Source organism: Parasteatoda tepidariorum, chromosome 10, assembly GCF_982258835.1.
Source record: "Parasteatoda tepidariorum strain Cologne lab strain chromosome 10, Ptep-v5.0, whole genome shotgun sequence".
Classification (NCBI taxonomy): domain Eukaryota; kingdom Metazoa; phylum Arthropoda; class Arachnida; order Araneae; family Theridiidae; genus Parasteatoda; species Parasteatoda tepidariorum.
Window position 1 is genome coordinate 10135910 of NC_141764.1, and position 22287 is coordinate 10158196.

General features: G+C 29.0%; 1 protein-coding gene and 1 pseudogene across 2 annotated transcripts in view; both read left to right on the forward strand.

Annotated features, from left to right (window-relative positions):
* LOC122271750 (E3 SUMO-protein ligase RanBP2-like) lies at positions 1-19015 on the forward strand (annotated as a pseudogene). The gene is made up of 11 exons (XR_015429917.1): positions 1-12; positions 557-3195; positions 5299-5448; positions 6845-7314; positions 8031-8066; positions 10633-10833; positions 13286-13456; positions 13561-13648; positions 14162-14364; positions 14794-14875; positions 18903-19015. The product of XR_015429917.1 is annotated as an E3 SUMO-protein ligase RanBP2-like (transcript).
* The window catches only part of LOC147802141 (ATP-citrate synthase-like), a 24155-nt gene continuing 15428 nt past the window's right edge, over positions 13561-22287 (forward strand). The window contains exons 1-3 of the mRNA XM_087153351.1: positions 13561-13648; positions 14162-14364; positions 18903-19015. The gene's annotated coding sequence lies outside the window, so the exon portion shown is untranslated. The remainder of the gene's footprint in view (positions 13649-14161; positions 14365-18902; positions 19016-22287) is intronic.

Here is a 22287-nt window from a genome sequence, read left to right on the forward strand (position 1 = left end):
ATGTCTAATATAGTACGGTTTGTAATACCTAAAGTGTCATCCACTAGACAATCAGTGTTCTCTTTTTTCATTGATTTTTTGTTGTTGCATTAGAAATAGCTTTTAGCATTTTTTAATTTTGTTACTTCATGTATTATCTGAAGTTTCATCAATCTAGTTATAGTTCAGTTCTTTGTTTCTCAAGCTATCTTTTTACGACACTTTTATGACCAAGTTATCAATGATTCTACTATGTATTTTTAAATTTTTGTAAAAAATATTGAAAAAAAATTTATTTGGAATTTTGATTAAAATTACAAGTTTAATTTTTTTCCCTTTCTCTGAGATATTCATGCGATTAGGTCTTAGATAACTTTTTCATATTCGAATTCTATCTTATCTAAGCCGAATATGACCTATCCTATAGTCACATTAGATCAAATAGTTGAATGTTTACCATAATTTTATTTTGTTACTGAGATATTCCATAGACTAACCATTGACTTTCTAATAATGCAGTTTATATCATATTCATTTCATATAATTATGCTTATTTTATTTCATTAATTATTTTTAGGTATTAAAAGTTTGTGCTGACCATTATATTCTTCCTGACATGGAAATTAAACCTTTGAAAACATCTGATCATGCTTGGACATGGGTTGCTCAAGATTTTGCTGATGAAGAACTTAAACCGGAATAATTTTGTATCCGATTTAAAACATCAGAGCTCGCCTTAGCATATAAAGAAGCTTTTTAGAAAGCAATTAGATTAGTAAAAAATAGTAGTGCTAAGATTATAACTAGTCCAAATAATCCTTCAACTGGCAGTTCTCCTGGATCTAAACCATTTGCTTTTAAATTTTCACACAAATCTGGATCATGGTCATGTCCAACCTGTTATATTAGTAATTGTGCTGACATGCAGTACTGTGAAGCTTGCGAGACCAAAAAACCTAATTTCCCTAATGTAATCACTTCACCAGTTGTGTCTCTTCCTTCTTCTAGTATACCAGTTACATCCGTAAAAAGTTTCAGCTCTACCCAATTTACATTTGGCTCTTCAGCGTCTGTAAATATGACTGCAGAAACTGAAAATCCTCCAAAAAGTGTATTTGGTGGTTTCACTTTTTCCTCTTCAACTATTCATGAAGTAAATGATCCAGATCCTAAGGAAAGAGAAATATTAGTTGCTTCAACGAAATCTAAAGATGGACCTCAAGTTACGAAAGTGAGTAATGCTAAATCCAGTCCCTTTTCTGGTTTCTCGTTTACTTCGCCCCCTCCTGTAGTTTTAAAACCTTCGGATAGTCCTAGTGAGAAATTGTCTGAAGTTGAAACTAAACCTGCTTCAAATGCACCTTTTAAGGGCTTTGGTTTCCCTTTTTCTAATACTCAGCCAGCAATCACAAAAATTGATCAAGTTTCCAACCTCTCATTCAAAATGACTGATATAAATACCAATGCATCTAATACACCATTTACAAATCAACAGCCTGACTTTTCATTTAACTTACAAGCCTCTTGGACACCAACAGTGAATGCGCAATCGCAAAAGCCTTCGGATTCTGTTTCGAGTCCTTCTAAGCTTCAATCAATGGTGCAAAATGTAACTCCAACATTTGTGTTTAATCCTAATGATGCTCCGGTCAGTAGTTCAGCCTCACCTTTTACACACCCTACTGATAAAGGGAGCTCCGTCTATCTCTCCTATAGTTTCAAATTTAAGCACTTCTACAAAAGGCAATGATGGTGCACCAGAAGAGTTTGTGCCAACAGCTGAATTTAAACCTGTTGTGCCTTTGCCTGCTCTTGTTGAACTTAAAACTGGCAAAAAAGGAGACGAAGTAAAATTTTGTGAAAGAGCAAAACTGTTTATGTATGACTTGCAAACAAGGGAAGGGAAAGAACGAGGAACAGGCGAATTAAAAATTTTGTGTATAAAAGACAGTCAAAAGTATAGAATTTTAATGCGTAGAGATCAAGTTTTAAAAATTTGTGCTAATCACTATATTCTTCCAGAAATGAAACTTGAACCTCTGCCTAAAAATGACAAAGCATGGGTTTGGTTTGCTCAAGATTATTCGGAGGGTGATTTGAGCCAGGAAAAATTAGCTGCAATCTGTTGACATTGCAAAGCAATTTTTCAATGTGTTTGAGAATTGCCAAAATAAATCCAAAGATTTATGCATAGGATACAGAGATGCTTTTGATAAACTTTTTGAGCCATAATCAGATTCATGGCAGTACTCTAAGTGCCACAAAAATAACTCAAATCAGTCATCTTGTGTCTATTGTAAAACTTCATATAAAAATGCTATTTCAGTTGCTGAAACCCAAAAGCCTGATAACCAAAAATCTTTATCTGAACTCTTTAAACCAGCTGCTGACTCTTGGGAATGCTCTCAATGTTACGTAAGAAATCAATCTACTGACTTAATGTGCAAGTCATGTGAATCTGCTAAGCCTGGCATATGGTGCACAAAAATCGGAACTGTTGAATCAGAAAAAAAGAATAAACCTTTATCAGAATTGTTTAAAACACCTCCAGGATCATGGGTTTGTCAAACATGTATGATAAGGAATACATCTGATAAAAATTTATGTCAATCTTGTGAGACACCTAAGCCTGGATCTGTTGATTCTTCTGAAAAAATGCCTAATTCACAATCAAAATTTCAATTCAGATCTCCAAGTTCTGATTTTTCATTTGGCTTACCAGCTTCAGGAAATGGTTTTTTATTTGGTAGCAAACCTGCTATTCAGCCATCTACATTTACTTTTGGACAATCTGCACTTACTGAAACTGATCAGGTTACTGGCTTTAAGCCTACTCTTCCGGTAACATCTTCTCCGGCTGTGTTTGGAGGAACAACTCAAAAACCATCTGCAAATATCTCCATACCACCTGTTTCTGCAGCTCCAACATATGTGTTTGGATAATCTGCAACAACAAACTTTTCTTTTGGTTCTCTTGAATCCCAGAAACCTGAACCATATGATCCAGAATCTGTAGAATTTCGCTTCGGCAGTCCTCAAAAGTACGAGTTCAACTTTAGTGGTGTGAGGCCTCGCAGTCCTACCAAGACACCCAAATCTCCGCGCTCGCCTGCTGCTCCATCTGATGTTGATGAGGATGATGAAGTTGTAGCCTCTGATGCTGATAACATTTATTTCTCGCCTGTGATCCCACTACCTCCTAAAGTAAGTCAAAAAGCTTATAAATGCAACAGATCTCCTTAAAATCTTGAAAACTCAATGAAATAAAAGCTTAAAAAATATCAGAAAAAATTAATATTCATGTTTAGCTGACCTGAGCTAATTTTTGAATAATCAAGATTTAATAGATAATGATTAAAAAAACGCTGTGGACCCCTAGCCCTTAAAATGTCATTAAACCAAGTGTAAACTTTTGTTTATTCATTGTATGTCTGAGTGTGCTATTCAAGTTTTAGTCTTCCCAGAGACTCGTAGACCGGATGTGTTTAGACTATGCATATATTTATTAAATTTTTTTCTTTGATGATTTGAAGGTAGATAAGAAAATTATTTCATTTAGTTTGAAGAACTGAATAAGGTCTCTAGTAAATGCCATTTAATAATTTTTTTAGCAATCCAATAATGTGTTATGATACCATGACTGTTTTTATTGTTATTATTTAGTGTAGTAAATGCAAAGCTCAAAGTTGTCCTTAATTTCCTTTTTTTTTCTTAAGTGTCCTTAATTATTAAAAATTTCAGTAAATATCCTGAAATATTTGTATTTTCCAAATTTTTGTTGAAGCTAACATTAAGAATAAATATTATTTATCAGGAAAGGAATTGAAGAATTTTCAAATTCAGAAATTTTGTTATGTGTCATGAAACAAGGTATATAACAAAATGAACGTCTAAGTCTTTATAGCGTGTTAAATATGGTATTGGTTTACTTCCATTGTTAGTGAAAATTACCCTTGAGTTGATGGTACTATAGAACATTCCATGTGGGAGAAATATATAAAAGCTCTTTTCTCCCTCCATCGCTATATCCTACTCTGCTGATTTTCTCAAGAGATCATTCCTCGTATTTTGCTACTACTTGACGATTTACCTTATTTATACTATTTTCTCCTACTTTTATTATATAACAAGGCATTTTTGCATATATATATATTTTTTTTTTTTTAAAATCTGAATTCTGTTAAAAATGTTTCTTTAAGTGCAGGATTTACTGAAACTATTAGTAATTGTATATCTTTCAAAGTCATGTTGGTATTTTAGAAATTGCTCCCATTAAAGAATCAGTTTCCTTAAATTTAGAGGCAATTCAGACCTTAATTTTTATATTTTGGGCTTCCAGCTTTGTAATTGATACTCTCGTGTATAATAATGAAGGCTCATTAGCTTAAAGATAGTGAAAAAAATAATTGCAAGGATGTCTTACAAAATGTAATTGTGTTTCCAAATAGTTTAAAATTTATGTGTCCGTGCGTGCTAGATCTATAATGCATAAAGTTTTGTGTGAAACTAGTTTTTTTTTTAAATTTAGCTTTCTTTATTAAACTGGTTGTCTCCTAAACTAATACAAAAAGTACAATAAGTGCTACTTGCCAATCACGAAAATTTATTTGCAAATAAATTTTAAAACTAAGAAATATGTGAAACCATATTGGTTATTTAGAAATTGTTAATCCATGGAATATTTAAAAGTAATGAAATCATTAATATATGGATTATTTACAAGGGAACTTCTGAATCAAGTATTAAGAGAAATTTGCATTCGGGGAGAACTTTTTAATGGAATTAATCCACATTTGCGTTACATGAATAGGAAAACTACAAAAATCTGCCACGGTTATCCTGACGGCAAGGGGACTCTATCCCATGATCTGTCTAACACTGAGTAAATTTTGCATCAGCACTGTGGGTGGTGCGAGCTAGGTGCAGAATTGGTTTAGGTCATTGTTGAGATTCAAACTCTGGGCACCTCTTTGAGAGGCGAGCGCTCTATTGCCTGAGCCACCACGGCTCTTTCTTTGCTTTTGCGTGCTCAAAAGAGCAAAAGGAAAACTGACTGCAGTACTGGTGAACAGAAAGTGGAATTTGGAAGTGGCCTCCTAATGTCAGTAAAAATAAGCTGTTGCTGCAAAACTTGCGATGCGTGGTTATAGTGTATTAATTATAGCTTCTTCAATGTTTCTGTTTTTTAAATAATTTGAATTACTGAAATAGCAATTCCAATTGATTAGTTTTTCAAATTAATAACAATCTTTTATGAGGATGACCTTACACCTAACTAATCCGTTAATTTTATTTTTGAATATTTTTCATAGGTTGAAGACAGGAGAGGAAAGTGAAAATGCCTTATTCACTCAAAGAGCAAAGCTCTATCGATTTTGTGATGGAGAATGGAAAGAACGAGGTCTTGGTGATGTAAAAATATTGTTGGATGATAAGACCAAAGAAAAAAACACGTTTATTGATGCGCAGGTAATATTTTATAAAATTTAAAATAAAATAAAAAGTATTATATGATTATAATATTCATCAATGGTAACTTATTGTGAAGTATCTGTTTTATTCTTCATATTGTTTCACAAAAAAGGACTTTATGTATTTGTACAGTGATTTTGCTAGATTTAAGAAATTAGGGGTCCTTAGGACATTGTATGGGTCCTTTCTTACTAAGAGTCTCTATTTAAAATAACATAAACCTCCCATTTAAAGATAAAAGTACACAAGTGCATATTTTATGATTAAGAAAAAAATGTGATTAATAATTGATTTAGCAATAATTACACAAAGAATTAAAACCAAAATTGTTTATTGATTCTCCTTAAAAAAAAATCATTATTCAGAAAACTTCTTAAAAAGTTATATGACAAGCTATAGTCCTTTTAGTATGTATTTATTCGTAACTCTTATTGCTAAAACAGGGTGGATAACTTAAGGAGAGTGCTTAAAGGCGCGTCTTGATTTTCATTTTTTAAAAGCCCTCAATAGTACTTTTTTCGGTAGTTGTTTTTAAAAAAGTGTTTAAATTTTCCTTTTCCAAAATAATATTTTTTCTTTACTCTATCAGTTTTCACTATGAATTGCACAAAAAGTGCAATTATAACATTGTTCCATTCAACATTTTTGCAATTAATTCAACAGCAATCCATTATTATAATATCTTTAACTGTTTAGAGTTATATATAATACAATCTAATTTTCATGAATATATTCTTTGCTCCCCTCGCTTAATTTAGAGATTAATTCGATGACTGCAAACGGAAATTATTAAACAGGATTAATTGTTAGTTGAAAAGAATAATGAAATTTTCACGCTCCATTCCTTCACAGATTCAGGATATGTTTGTGAAGTTAATTTTTACTGACTGATTTGGAAATTAACAATTAGTCTTTATCATCCATATAACAATCAGTTTTTGCCTCCCAATATTTCTTATTAACCACCATATTACTATTTGGATCAGTGTAACTATGAAAATATATTTTATAATTTTTTTAAAAATAGTATCCATAATGACTTTACCTGAAACTTTAATATTAGGATTAAAGGTGCCACAAAACTTGAGCGAGCCCCTGCCATAAATATTAGTGTATTAAAACATACATATATTTGTGGGTATTTCCGGTATAAATTTTTTATTAATAAAATGGAACAGAGTTCTAAGTAGGAAAAGTCAACAGCATTCATCTATCTAAAAATAGTTCATCTACCTGATTTAGAAGATTGAGGTATATACTTTTGAGAAAATTTGCTTAAAATTTCAAAGTTATACTTTCTCAGTAACTTAAAAATATAATGCAATCATTACAAAATGTAATTTATTGAGTATTAAAGATAAAAAAAAATAATTTAAATATTGTTTATTTTTAGGTTTTGAAACTTTGCTTAAATCATTCCTTGACAAAAGATATTAAATTTGATTGACGTGGTGATAAATCTCTTACATGGGCAGCGACAGACTTTTCTGAAAATGAAGCTGCCCCAGAACTGTTTGCCATTAGATTCAAAACTGCAGAGCTAGCTCAGGAATTTAAACAATCTATTGACAATGCTCCTTCTTTAGTTGAAGACCAGAAGCCTAATAGTTCATCTGATGCATTAAAGAGTTTCTCATTCAAAGTTGAAACGACTTCAAAAAAAAGTAGACTCCAATTTCACTCCAGGATCTCTTTCAGCTCGTTTTGGAGCTTTAGCACAGGAAGAAGCTAAAGAAACCTCAAATAATTCGCCTTTCTCTTTTTCATTTAAAGAAAAGCCTGATAATAGCTTTTTTGGTCAGACGTCTTTTGGTGGCACTAATTCTAAACCTGTTTTTGGAACAGGCGTGAAGTTTGGATTTGGTAAGCTTGTTAGAAATTTTGTTAAGTTTATCTTATAAATTTTATGTTTTTTCTATGTATTAAGTTATATATATTTTTTTAAATTAATTTCATTTATTACCTAATTAAAATTTTTCAACAGTTTTCATACATTTTACCAATGTTTAATTCTGCTAAATCTCAATCCAATAATATTTTGTGAAACAAATCAATATATATTGCTATTTTCATTAAAGAAAAAGCAAGCAAGACTATCACAATCACTGTTCTCACTATATATTACTTTTATTAGAGGATATACTGTCGTTTCTTTTTATGAATTTCTCCACTCCAGCTAGAATGTAAATTGTTATATAAATTTTTGCTTTAAAAATATTTGTATCCTAAATTTTGTTGATGAGTATTATATAATAATTATTTTTGCCAATATTAAATTATTATATTAATTATGTTAAATTATTATAAATAAATGTGTGTTATGCTATATCATTCATGAGTAATACAGAAATTAATAGTTTATTTTTAAATTTTATCTTTGAAAAATATGTTACATTTTAATGATAAAGCAAAATTTCTAGAAGTTTTGTACTTCTAAACTAGTTTTTATTTAATTTTTAATTCCCTTTTTAAAAAATTAAATTTTTTTTTTAAATTTAATAACATTATGCTTAAATTTCTTGCTGTATTTTAAATACTGATATCTGTTTAAACAAGAGTTTTTCTTTTCTTTGTTTCAGGTTTTAATGCTCAAACTGCACAGCCTGAAGATAATGGTTCGTTCACTTTTTATGGCTTTTCCTATTGCTATTTTAAATTTATTTCTATGCATACTTTTCCCAAAAAAAGTTTACCATGGGATTAAATAAATATTTTATGTCAGTAATTTGTTGACTTAATTAGTAAAGTTAGCTCGAATTAAAAAGAATTCGCTTTATTAGTAGTTAGTAGTATATTCATTGTTAATTATCTTCAGTTTTATATATTAGGTTAGCAAAAATAAAAATATATCAATTTATATCTAAAACAGAATTTAATTCTGTAGCAAAAAATATTGTAAAGTATAAAGCAAAGTCTCTATAAACCTTAATATGGTTGTAGGCAACAAGAGTTAATAAAATAAAATTTAAATTAGTACTAAGTTCCAGATGAGCCAAATTTAAAAAAATCTTCATTGTAGATAAGTTTGACTATCACAGGTGATGTTAATAAAACCAAACTCTAAAATTGTTTTGATAAATACAAGAAGCCATTTTAAAGGGCAACAAATTAAAGATAATTGAAAAGTGTGTGCAAAGTGTCAATTCCACAGGATGACTTACAAAACTTTATGTAGTTATTCAAAATAACAACTTAAGTAAGCTATACAAATTACAAGCTTTTTGCTTGATTTTCTGCCATAGGGCATTCAAAAATACTCGTTTTCTTTTGCAATTTATTGTAGGTCTTACAAACCTCTGAAAGCTTTAAATCTTATTGCTAAGTATGAAGAATTACCTGAACTAAACACCTCTTAAGTTACAAAATAATCCTTTTAGTATTTCTTGAGAAATTTAAAAAAAAGTCAAAAACTGAAAGTCTTTTCCATTATTATAGGGTAGTGTATATGTGCTTCTTTATAAAATTTCTTCATAGATAAAAGTATTTTATAGTTAGCGATGTTTTTTTTCTGTGTTTTTCTTTTAAAGAAAAGGGTAAATTGTTTATGCTTTTTTTTATCTTTTAAAACACACGAAGAAAGAAAGATTGAAGTATGAAGGTGAAAAGAGTGATTATATAGACCCATATTCAGAAAGGAATTATTTTATTGGATTAAAAAATTAAAATAAATTTAAATTATAAAAAATCCTGCCAATTAATTGAATTTTATTTTGTACTTTTTTAACTCTGCAATAAAGAATGTGCTACCTAAATAAAAAAAGTGCAAACGTGAAATTTTTTGTTTTGATTTCAATGAAAAAGATGGTTATAACCACTGCAAATAAAATCTTGTTTCAATAAAAGAAAATGCAGGCACATTAAAATAAGTTAAATCCATTTTTAAATTTTAGTTTTTATGTAATTCTAACAGAAATTATTCTGTGGTAAAATATTGTATCTAATTATGATCTTATGTAAATCTGTTGCCTTTTAAAACTTCATTAATACTTTTATTTGGTCCAGACATTTACTTGTTAAAAAATGATTGCAATAAGCATAAAGTTTTAGAGAAGAAATTAAAGCTTTGGAGTTGCAGTGTCCTACTTACTATATAAGAAAATTTTGTATTTTCATAATTCTTTTTTTAAATTGTTGGTAAATTTGCTTTCTCTCCATGGGAAAGAAAGAAAATTGTTTAAGAACAGACTAATTTCATTCATTTCTAAATAATTATATTTTACAATGAATCATAAAGTGGGTAATTTGTATTTCTAATTCAGATGGACATAAGTTAGTAAATTTTTTTCCTTCATGTTTCTACTGTGGAACCGAGTGTTAATTTGAAGATCCTGTTAGTATAAAAAAGATTATATTTGATTAAATATCAAGAAGCTTTTCACTATTTCTACTTAAAATAAGAAATTAAATTCTGTCCGTTCACCTAATTTTCTATGGAATGATATTAAAACTAATTAAACAGAAGGATATTCTTTATTTAAACTTTTTTAATTTCTTATCCAGTAACAGATAATACAAATTCCTGCTTTTTGTTATTTCTAAAGTTAGCCTCAGGTTTTTGATGACTGTTACACTGTTTAAAGAAAAAATAAGTCCCACTTGGGTACTTGAACTTCAAGAAGAAGATCACGAATACCCACACATGGGACCTATGACGTCAGCTGATAGTTTGTGAGCAAAATAGTGTGTTAAAGTTGAGCTAAGCTTCCCCGTATAAGTTAGAATGTAAATTAATGTGAAGTTAATTAAATGTAATGCCGTATCGAACATCAAATTTTTTGAAATATAAATCTTTCTTGTCTACGTCTTTTACTTAACTTTAAATTTATTATTTGATTATGTTTTATTGTAACTGTGTATTTTTGTTTTGTGTAAATGGCAAGTTCAATGTATTAGTTTCCCTATGGTCTACATGGCCTCATTTAAGATAATTGATTCTGGATGGGCTTGGCATACTCGAAAGAGCAGTTGCTTACGTCAACAAATGCCACGTTTAAAAAAAAAACTCAAATCGTTGGTTAGTTTTAGAATTTAATAGCAGCTGTAAAAATAAAAATGAAAATTTCATATTTTGTTCATATGATGAATACACTTACTAATTATAATGCAACTTACTAATTTAACTCCACGTAACTAATACTTTTCACTCAATAAATTTTTCTAACTAATACATATTTTATTTAGATGATACTGTACCAGAAAATCCTGATGTACATTTTGAACCTGTGATACCTTTGCCTGAACTAATAGAAGTCAAAACTGGTGAAGAAGATGAAAGTCCTATATTTGTTCATCGGGCCAAACTATTCCGTTTCGATGGTCCCACGAAACAATGGAAGGAACGAGGAATTGGTGATATCAAAATAGTGAAACATAATGAGAAGAGTAAGTTAACAAAAAATATTCTCGTATCTGCTTGTTTTGGTACATCTTATTTATCATGGTTCTGCCCTATAAATAAATAAGATTACTTAACTGTCATTGCATTGATTTGTCAATTTTTTATTACTATGCAATTATTGGTCATTAATGTGACATGGCATCCACAATGTAGCAGTTCTAATTGAATATAGCAATTTTAAATTGAGACAATAAATACTGTATTTAGGACAGAATAAAGTTATGTTTTAACATTAATATATTTATCAGTAATGTGCTAGCAAATCAGAATAGCATGGATAGACCTGTATCTGTTTCAATAAACTTTCTTCCACTCGTTTGCTGACAAAAAGTTGTAAATGAGGGAGAGTCAATTTGTAGATAAAAAAACTATTAAATAAGTATTTTAAATTTGTTGCAAGCAAGGGGTGATTTTGTAAGAATTTAATCCAAATTGTTTGTTTGATTTTGTATCCAAGTTCTTTTTAATCAATTCGAGTATCTATCCCATAATAGTTACAAATAATTTTATAACACCATAAAAAGCTAACTTTTAATTCCACTTTTGAGTCATAAACCACAGATCTTCCCAGACATCCTAGCTTCCCCTAAGACTTTTGCTTTCAATTTCTGGTTTCAGAAATATTTTCTCAATCTTTGTTCGTACATAATGTGCTGCCTTTACACACAACTTTTAAAAACTCTTTCCTCTGGATCATCCATTTTGATGTTTGCTTGTATTTGGTTTATATTTTTACTAAGCTAGTTTTGGATTTTTTGCTGGATGTCTGGTGAACAAAATATAAGACTGATTTAAACAAAATTTTTATGGAATGTTTCTCTTTTAAGTGTTAACTAATTTCAACTGTTACTTTTATGTGCACCAAATTTTCTGTGTCAGTAGAAATTTTACAAAAAGGTTACAATTCTTTTTTGATTATCTATAAACTGAACTTAGTTTCCAGTTTATGATAATGTGGCATTTAAAAACTATGAAAATCAGTTGCAATAACTGACAAAAAATGTGTTCGTAAATTTATGTGGGATTGCGGGTGTTTTGTCAATAATTGAGTGTGAAATGTGTTATAAGTTTGCCGAACATAATATTATTGTATTAAAACATTGAGATATTTAAAATCAAATGAAAATCCTTTTTACTAACTATAAAAAAATCATCAAAACCACACAAATTCACTGTGGAATCATCGCTAATTGAGAAATAATTGCTAAATGAAGAGTGGTTTTGAATTTAAGGTATGCTACAATGGCATATCAAAATATCGAAGTTTTGAAAGCCATGTGAAAATCTGTAACGAAACCTGTGAGAATAGAGCAACCACGTGGATTTACTAGTTGTTGGCATTCACAAATAAAAGTTGATGTTCTTTCGATTTGGGCTATTCACACTAACATATATATTTTGCTTAAAAGCAGATCAATCTGGGACCAATAGCCTAAAATTTATGTATAAACATTGTTTTGTAATTATACGTAACAGGGGTCTGATTAGAAGAAATTTGGGTCCGTTAACGGACCCTTCACAAAATATCTTTTCATAAAAACGGACCCTTCACAAAATAATTTTTCTTTTAATCGGACCTTTCACAAATTTGTTCATCTTCATTATTGTTTTGTTAATCGAATGAAACCTTTCCAGGAAGGGGGGGGGAGAAAGACAGATGTAAACGAACTAAATTTTGTCTTCGGCTTCCTTTATTCGTCTGAAATGAATATTCTGCGTTCAGCAGTATAGGCTAAATACCAAATATTTATATGTTGCATCGCTAATTTAGTAGCTGTAATTTCTATTTATTAATTTTTTTACTTAATTTTTTTAATTATAGTTTTACAGTTTTAAGCATAATCCTGTATCTATTTACAATTTAAGAACTCCTTGAAAAAGTGTTTTGCAATAACCGGACCCTATTTGCACAAATTCATAAAAGCGGACCCTGGTTGAAAGAATGTGAGTAATTTTTTCACAATTTCACGAAAAACGGACCTTTCACAAAATGTCTGGACAGACCCCTGCGTAAATTATGAATGCTGCATTCCTGCCCCTTTCCTTGATATGATCTGAACACTTTTTGTTGGTTGTGAATTTATCATCAAATATCCAAATATTACAATTATTATACAGTTACAGTATAACTTATAATTTTTTCAAACATACTGTTGCGTTTTTTTTTGTTTTTGATCTCAACATTCAGTTATTTTACTGTTGAAAATTTCCTTTATTGCAGTCAAATCTGCTATGCTCCAACTGTGTACCGAGCAATAAATCTACTATAAGCAAAGAAAGAAACATAAAAAAATTTAATGGTAGTTAGGGCGAGACCACTAAAAAGTTCACTAGTGTTTAGTATAACCAGAGTTTGATTTCTTTTTAAAATTATATAATTTATATTTAATAACTTCTGCTTTGAACTTTTAAATATTGTTTTTTCTTCCTCTGCAGCTAGATTCCGGGTTATTTTAAGACGTGATCCACAACATTTCTTGCAATCACTGTATAACATCTGATATGTCATTAGCTCCTCTATCAACTAGTGAAAATGCACTCTGTTGAAATGCAGTTGATTTTTCTGATGATCAAGTGGAAGCTACAAAATTTGCAGTTCGATTTAAAGTAATATATTAAAACAAAACTGTTCAAGTATTTTCTTACTAAGTGTATTGCTCATCTGTCACAATTAAAAATATGCATTCAACAATATAATTTTTATTTTATAGGACATTTTAGACAGCTTTAAGAAAGTCTTAAATGATTGCATTGAAATAATAAAACAAAATCCACCAACTCTCAGCAATGAAATTTCAGGTAAATAGTCATCACTTTTTTATCATATTGTATAATATCAACATTCTAAACATTAATTGTTTTTTGGAAATTGTGTATAAATTTCTTTCATCTTTATATTACAGACAATGTCTTTAGGTAAAGTATGAGACATAAGAATCTATGCATGCTTTACTTAGATATTGTATACAAGGGCGAATGTTCTTTAGGCAAAATATGTTTAGACTTTAAAGCATTATTATTAAGAGAAAAATATCAATACCATTAAATATTATTGGTTAATGCATGCTCTTCAATATGCATAACATTTTCATCATATTGAATATAGCCTCTTTTTTTCTCCCCCTTTGGTATCATTTATCCACTCCATTCAGCATCTTATCAATTTTTGTCAAATTGATTTGCAAGCCTTGGTTGAGACTACTTTCTAGATTTCAATGTTAGGAACTTATTGCAGTGCTATTATTTTTTATTGTTCCAAATTTTAGTATCTATTTAAACTTAACTGAATATCATTTTGGTTTCTAACGACAGGAGCTGAGCAATCTGGGACCCCGATTAGTTCTCAACCTGAAATTAAATCTCCTGAATCACCAGTCAAAAATCAAACTAAACAAAGTGAAGAATCTGCTGTAAATGACGATCCAAATTCAGATGAGATAAGTGATGAAGACGAATTACTGTTTGAAAACAGAGTTACATACGAAATAATAGATGGCAATGAGAGCATAATAGAGGTAATAAAATTTAATGTTTGCATCCATGTATCTATTAAAAAACTGTTTTTATTTATTTATGTGAAAGTTTGTAAATTGTTTTGTTTTTGTTGAAATTTGTTAGACATTTAATATCACTGTCAGATAATCTATTCTAATGAGAAAAAATATTGTCCTGTTTTAACAGAAATTGTTGCAGTTGCAAATTAAATTCATGAGGTTCTTTTCAATCAGTATTTATAATTTGATCTTTGTAGGGATTAATACAGGTGACTTATTTATTATTTATCATAATTTAGTCAAACAATTTTCATTATAAATAAATGCAAGAGAAATTAAAGAACTTGTATCCTTGCGAAATATTTAGAGTAAATTCATATTCATACTTGAATATGAAGGTAAGTATATAGAAATCTTAAATTTTATTATATTTCTGTTTCTGAATTAAAGCTATTGAAGTTTTCTTGTGCCATGTTGGTCAGTGGTGTGATTGCATACCTGCCTAGTCTCCTGTTTTTTAACGAAGACTCCTGTATTTTATGACTATCACCTGTTTATCTGTATATTCTTAAAATTCTCAGTATTTGTTGAAATTTAAAAAAAAAAATTTTTTTGATAAAATATCCACTGATGACAAAAATACATCTCTTATTCCTCAACAGATGGTGCTTTTGCTAGCACTGCAGTGTGTTGAGTGTTAATTGTTTAAGTTGAGCCGTGATGTTTTAGGGGATAGAACGTTGCCTTGTAATGAGGTGAACCCGGGTTCAAAAGTTCAAATCCCAGTAATGACCACAGAGCTGACGCGAAATATCCTCAGAGGTAGATGGATCATGGGTTAAGAGTCCCCTTGTAGCCAGGAGGTTTTCGTGGTTTTTCCCTCCATGCTAGTTAGTTTCATAAAGTCCCCCAAGGAACAAATTTCTCCCAATACTTGATCCAGGAGTTTCCTCGTCTTCCGGATTGGGTTCAAAATGACAAGACTATGGAGTTGAACACTAGTACTTCGTGCGTTTCGTATCATTTGCTACTCATATTGTTCTGATTTAAAAAACATACACCGCAATTCAATTTCAATTTACAAATCACACATTGTGATACGTAATTTACACAGTCTTCGAGACTTACTTCACTTTTCTTATAATTTTGATTTGCATATAGTATATATGTAAATTAGATTTATGTAAATGCAATTTAGTAGTTATGCTTAGTGAAAATTACGCATATTCACAAAGTTTTAAAAACCATGCTTCGTATTTTATGGATATATTTTAAAGAAAATAAAGCAGCTTGGTAAATCTTAGTTATCTGTAGAATATTGTTCTACAATAGATTTTATTATCTTTGAAATACATTACTGATATTCTGATGTAACAAAATCGATAATTCGTTATTAAAATTGAAACAGATGTGTTAAATGGATGTATTTTGATATTTTATCTAATTATATACTTATATTTTAATAACCGTACAATCACACTAACTTTATTAATTATTTACTGTACTTGTTTGATGTAGTATGCATTATTCATTAATTCAGTTTCATTAATTCTTATTCACTTCATTAATCTTTTTATGAAGAGTTTCACTGAAACTAGTTTTTAAATGTTGGCTAGTATCGTTCGTATGTCAATTGTTTTTTTTTTTTTTGTTGACAATATGAGTTTTTAAGTGATTTGAAACAGCAATGCAACTATCAACCATTTGTATTATTAACTGATAAATTTAATAAATTTTTTTTTGGTGTCAAATAAGAATTGTGCTTTAAAAATATAAAATTTCTGCTTCTGCGTATTTTTAAAATTTGATTGACATGTACTTAAGCATATAACTGTAATATCGAATAGGTCTTTGAAAAATTTGATTTTTGGTCCTTGAAAGTCATAAAAAAGTCATTGAATTTTGCTAAAAAATTTAGTGAGAACCCTGATGTATGTATTTGATTTTATGCATGGATTTATTTAACAAAATTTCAATGAATTGAATGAAAAAAAAACTAAGATTAGAGGAAGTGCTAATATTTTTACTAGCAAACACAAAGTTTTAGCGGCTAACAACATTTTTCCAATTCTTAGAACTCTAGCAATAACTTATGTTTTACAATTTCTCTAAAGGAACAAGACTCTCTTGAAAAGCTTAAACAATATCAGGATGATTAGAAAATGTTCAAAATTTATCCAAGTGGCCTGGTTCAATGTTCAATGCTTACTTGGCATTTAGCATCCAGCAGATTTTTCAATTAGCATGCATACACTATTTTATCAACTTTTAAATTTTCTCTGCATAAAATGCTGTTTCTAATTCCATTACACAACATTCATAGACAGCTGTCCACACCTCAACTGATCATGAATGGTTATAAATGCTTTCATCACTTGGAAATTATAGATTGGTGACAAGGCTTTGTATGATATTTATTAAAAAAGAATCAATATTTATCACTCCTTTTTAAAAAAACAGGATATCTGTGCACCTGGAAGGTCATAGATTTCGGTATTGAACGAAATTTGTCATAAAATGTCATGATTTTAACTATTGTTTTAAAAAAAAAATCATGGAAAGTCATAGATTTAGGTTGCCATAAAATATAATTTTTGAAATGGAATTTACCCCCCCCCCCAATTTTGCGGTGTTCTGAATATCTAAATTAATAACAAAATCCCCACTGACAGTCATATTTTATTAAAATATAAAATGTTTTTATCATGTTCTTTCAGAATTATGGTGTTCTTTCAAAAAATGGAAAAAAAAACATCATTTCTAGAGCGAACTATCTTTTAAACTTCTGTTATGTCAGAGTATTTGTTATCATTTATTTTTTTTATTTCATCAATTCAAAATTCTATCTGAAGCAAGCCAGTCATTGGCAAATTTTTTTATTCCGAAATGAGAACAGAAAAATCAGGAGTATTTCTTCCTTTCACATGAACGTGAAAAGTATCTTTAGAATATAATTCTGCAGAAAAAAAAATTTTTTTTTTGCTTTTGTATTCTTTTCCAGCTATTTTATTGCTTCAACTCTTTCTTTACACTGTTTTTTAAATTTAAAATCTTTAAATGTGAAGATGCAGACTATAACAGTTTTGGTTATACCTATCATTTCAATTAATGTAATTATAATGCTTTTTTTAAAGTTATTATTTTTGTCAGAGAAAATAGTAACTTTGTTGAGACATGAAAAATGTTGGATTGAGCCATGGAAAGTCATGAATTTCAAAATAGTGAATGTAGCAGATACCCTGTAAAAAAAACCTTATATTTAAGTGTGAAATAATTTTTTTGAATAATTTTGGAATAATTTTGTTGGAACTTCATATTCACAAATTTATTTGGATGTTAAGCTTGAGTATAAACAACTAAAATGCTCTCTAGAAAAAAATTATTTTTACTTTTTTTTAAAATTCTATTTTGAAGAAACTGTTTACCATGTTTAATTTTACATAATTATTACTTTCTTTTAGTTTTGTAATCAGAGGTCTGTTTAGAAGCAATTTGGGTCCGTTAACGGACCTTTCATAAAATATATTTTCATAAAAACGGACCCTTCACAAAATAATTTATCTTTTAATCGGACCCTTCACTGAGTTGTTTATCTTCATTACTGTTTTGCTAATCGAACAAACCCTTCCGGGGGAGGGGGACAAAAAGACGGTTCGAAACGAACTAAGTTTTTCAAATTTCCCTAAGTTTAAGTTCCAAATGTAGTATTCTAAGAAAATATTTCTAAATTTATAAACAGCGTGTGCGCATTCTTATTGATATTAAATGATAATTTTTTTTTGTAAATGAATAATTGATCAATATTCTATTAATTTTTTGAATAAATATAAATTATGTAAACAAAAATTCATTTCTGACAATTTTTTAAATAAAATATTATGAATCTGAATTGTTTAAATTTACTTAATGTGTAACACATTGAAAGTGATAGGTAACTAAGTTGCAATATTTAAAATATGTCAATTAAAATTATTAAAAATGTGAGTGAATTTGTTTTTTTTTATTATTCGTCCGAAATGAATATTTTGTGTTGAGCAGAATCTTGTTGTATGTTACATCTCTAATTTAGTACCAGCAATTGTTGAGCAGAATCTTGTATCTATTTAAAACTTAAAAAATTCTTGAAAAGGTCTTTAGCAATTTTTGCAATAACAGGAACATATTTGCATAAATTCACAAAACCTGGTTGACAGAATGTGACTTAACGCTTGTTTTTTATTCACAAATTATGATTAGTTTTTTTCACAATTTTACAAAAACAGGACCTTTCCCAAAATGTCTGGACAGACCCTTGGTAATATTAAACACATTGGCTCTTTTTAAACTTGCAAACTTACTCAGTGCAACATTTAAATTCATGAGATATGTTGCTTTGAGCTCTGAAGATGAAAATTAGAATTTTTCAATTGTGTTGCTGATTGATACAAAAGTTTCTATTGCATTCATTATTATTTTTTCATCATTTTTTCACATTTTATTTGTTATTCATGTTAAAATTTCCACAGAAATAAGAAAATATGTTTCCATTATAATTTCTAAACTGTTCTTAAAAATTGTAGGTATAAACACTGGTCGAATTGTTATATGGAACATGTCTCCTGTAGTTGAAGAAGTAGATGAAAAACATGGAAACGTTTCAAAGGTTTTGTGTCAAATGGATATAATCATTTAGGTAATTACGATTTATATATACCAGTATAGTATAGCTCAAAATTAACAGTCTCCATATGCCACAGAGTGACTAACTATAAAAAATGGGCAATAAATCTGTTAATTGATTGTTTCTTTTTGCTGAAAATGTATCTCATGTGCTACAAAACACGTTTTTTCATATACTCGTGTTCAGGGAAACTGTAATCATCCTAGGCATGTTCAGGCAAAATTTCATGGGAACTGAATTTATTAAAGGTTTTATCAACTATTTCAGATTAACAAATAAACTTTATGTTTGTTAAGAATTATAAAGTTTTTGTTGTGTTATTGATTTGAAAACTTAAACAACAAATTTTATTAGTTTAAAACGATATATACAGCACTCAAATTTTACATAAACCTACTTGAAAAAGTTAGGGAAATTTTTCTTCATTTTAGAAATACTCTGAATTAATTATACTCTTTTAATTGTTTACAATTTTCAGTTTTTGAAAAAGTGGTGACTGTTAAAAATGTTGTTATGACTTTGCTTAAAATAGTCTGTTTTTTAATTTTTTTTTGTTGCTTAAAATAAATATTAAATTTATATGCACACTTTTATACTAAAATGTTTTTGTTGAATTTAACGTTTTTTTAATTAAACCCTTTTATTTAAACTTGTGTAAATTGTGTCTGGTGGTCTGGTAGTGGAAAATATTTAACTTCTTGTGGCGATGCCAAGGTTCTAATGATATTATTAATTCTAATGATATTATTAATTCTAATGATATTATTGATTCTAATGATATTATTGATTCTAATGATATTATTGATTCTAATGATATAATGGATAAGGTTCCAATGGTATAATTGAATTAATTACAATCTTTTATTGGCTTACAATTTTCAATTTTTGAAAAAGTGGTGACTGTTAAAAATGCTGCATTTATCTGAATGAAATATAAGACTTGTCTTTTAATTATACGTGCTGGTTAAACGAAGTTATTTGCTTGAAACAGCTCTAAAAATATATTTTTTCAAAGTGCGCAATTGGTACTCTGAAATTTTAAAGATTGTGCTCTAAATGATTTCAAAACTTCTACCACTCCCTGGATGTTTTTCTTAGGATATTGTGATGTTTGCAAGCTTTTTTTTTAACATCTAAAATACCAACACTAAAAATAGGCTTCTTCTAGTTTGGAAGTAATCAACTATTCTCAATTTAAAAATAGACATATTTCATTAAGTGAGACTATAAAAAGTTTGCATTTGAATTAATAATTTTAAATATCACACCCAGGGTTCATTCTAGGCGAGGCTTTTACAGGGACTGCCACTTTGTTTGTCTTTGAATGAATTTGTTTGTCTTTGAATGTTTGTGAATGAAAGATGAGTTTCAAATTTGTGCTATCACTTTTTGAAGTGATTGATTCGTGATGATTCCAGAAATTATTATTTTGCGACCCTTTTTCACGTAGTTTTTTTTTTCAAATTCTGATATATTTAATATTACACTATTATTACTATATGCTATTATTACTATATACTATTATTATATATAATATTATAATTAATATTATGACAACGTTCGAAATTTGAGTTTGAGTTTTCACTATTAAATATGTTTGAAGTATTAAATGTGTTTATGACGATTCTGTAACAATTTTTCATTGTTGGCTGACAGTTTTGTTTGGAAGTTATTACTCGGGAATAAAATCCAATTCCTAAAATTCCAATATTTTTAATGCGGTGTTATTATGGCATGCAAATCACGAATTTCTCTCAGAACTTTATGACACGTTCTATTTGTGACAATTCTATCCCAATTTTTCTTCGTTTACCATTTTATTCCCATTTCACAGGCTTTTCGAATTATATTTTTAATGTATTGTTCTTATGTGCAAATTTCAAATTTACATTATCATTTTTTTACATATTCAATTCGTCGTGATTCCATAGATAAGATAGCTATAATAATAGATACAATAATAGAAAGCTAAGGAATGTAATTCATTTATAACTGACAATTGTTAAATTACTGCCTCTTGCTTAATTGTGAGATTGAGAAATGATAATACATTATCTTGAATTCTGAAAAATTTTGTAAATTTTTATTTATAGCTTGAAAAGTTATAGTACATACGAAATTTCACTATTTAATATTTCTTTCTTTTTTGAAAAATAAATTTTAAAATATCTTAAATGTAGAAAGGCTTATGTAAACAAACTATTTACTGTTTTATTATTAACACTTATATAAATTGTCGGAGACTGATAAAAATTTAATGCGTTAGTTAAACTAGAAATTGAATTTAAAATTTAAGAGTATTGTAAAAGTTGCATTATTTTTTTAATACTTTCGATTTGTCAATGTCTGTCGAAACTGCGCAAATGTTTTGGTGCCGTCATAATGAAAAGCAATTTCTAAAATAAACATTCCATCAAATTTACCGAATAATAGCAGCAAAAGAATTGTAAAAATGCGTAATAAAGTGTCATAAAAAGAATCAAAACAAAGTTAAAACCTCTATTTTTTTTAATAATTAAGCACTGACTTATTCTTGAATCCAACTATATACATAAATCATTTCGGCCGCAAAAATCCCTGATAGCTACAAAAACGCAAACAACTGCTCTTCAGTGTTAGGCATACCCCAAATTCGAATCATTTTGAAGCGAAGTAAAAAACGCAGTATATTTCAATACGTTTAAGAAAGCTAACTTAGTCAAGGATTACAGAGTAAATATTATAAAACTTGAGGTTATTGGAGCAGAAGCTACCTATTAGCGATAATATCTGGTTTGACGAAAATGGTCGATGGAATAATCCCAAAGTACAAAAATAGTTGATAGGCCAAAGTAGCCTTTTTTTTTTTATATACAACTGTGGCTTAGTCTTCCTCTTGCCCTCTTATCAGAAAAATGTGGTATAAAGAGTCATTTTTCTCTTATCTAATTCTTGGTGGGTGGTTGTTTTGGCGCAAAAAATTCTGAGACTTTTCAGGGGTTCGTACAGCCCAAACTTACTACCGTTTAGCGATACCTTCACAAATTTTAGGAAAAACGGTTGTTTCACGAAATACTTTTTCTTAAAATTTTATTTCCGTATCCCGTAAGGAACGATAAATCCCTATTTTTGTGCTGATTTTTTAATATAAGTTTTAATTTTTCGCAAATTATGTCTAAATTTTCACAAAATAGGTACCTCTCTGAAGACCTGACCCCTGCTTTTACTATGTGCTGGTTGGTTTTTAAGAAGCTACATAAAGATTTTTTATGCGTTGCCATTTAGAGGGATAGTAAAAATTACAA